Source organism: Mustela lutreola, chromosome 3 (assembly GCF_030435805.1).
Source record: "Mustela lutreola isolate mMusLut2 chromosome 3, mMusLut2.pri, whole genome shotgun sequence".
NCBI lineage: Eukaryota > Metazoa > Chordata > Mammalia > Carnivora > Mustelidae > Mustela > Mustela lutreola.
The window spans coordinates 47,125,693-47,126,393 of NC_081292.1; the positions used below are offsets into that span (position 1 = coordinate 47,125,693).

A 701-nucleotide genomic window follows, 5' to 3' on the forward strand; every position below is an offset into this window, starting at 1 on the left:
AAATTTTAGTCTGCTAAAATCAGGAGCACTGCTAGAGAATTTCCTAAAAATAATGTAGAACCATTAAATTGAAAATCATCTATTTTTATAGAATAAATAATAGTTCATGCATGTATAAATTTATTACTTTAGATATATTCATAGATGATTAATCTATATTTGACTGTGAAGATAAAATAAGAATGCTTAAAAACAATGTCTAAATGTAGAGATAAATTAGGGGGATTTTTACTTTACCTATATACATAAAACATCTAGCTTTATAGAAAATTTTGTTGATCCTAGGGAGCATATATTTTATAAAACATATCTTCACAAATGTGCATGTCATCCTCATGCAGGGCATGCTAAAATTCTCTGTATCATTCCAATTTTAGCACACGTGTTGCCAAAGTGTGCACTATAAAAGTTATCCTCTATTAAAAACGCTTCTTTGTGTTCTGGATGTTAGACATGAGGCCTAGAGGTCTGAATGCTCTCAACTTTCCCTGCTGAACTTTGCACATCCTCTTAGAAATCTGCATGTTCTGAAGGATGCTCTCCTCACCCTCACCTGGAAGACTCACCAGCACTTATAAGGCTCTTATCAAAAAATTAAAAAGCTTCTCCAAAAAAAAAAAAAAAAAAAAAAGAAGAAGAAGAAGAAGAAGAAGAAGAAGAAAAAGCTGTTTTTATTTATCAGTCAAGTGAACACATGCCAG

General features: G+C 31.5%; 1 non-coding gene across 1 annotated transcript; it reads right to left on the reverse strand.

The window, feature by feature from the left end:
- Positions 1–299: 299 nt before the first annotated feature.
- Positions 300–401, reverse strand: LOC131828409 (U6 spliceosomal RNA). The gene has a single exon (XR_009352420.1). It is a non-coding gene; the product is annotated as a U6 spliceosomal RNA (small nuclear RNA).
- Positions 402–701: the final 300 nt, after the last annotated feature.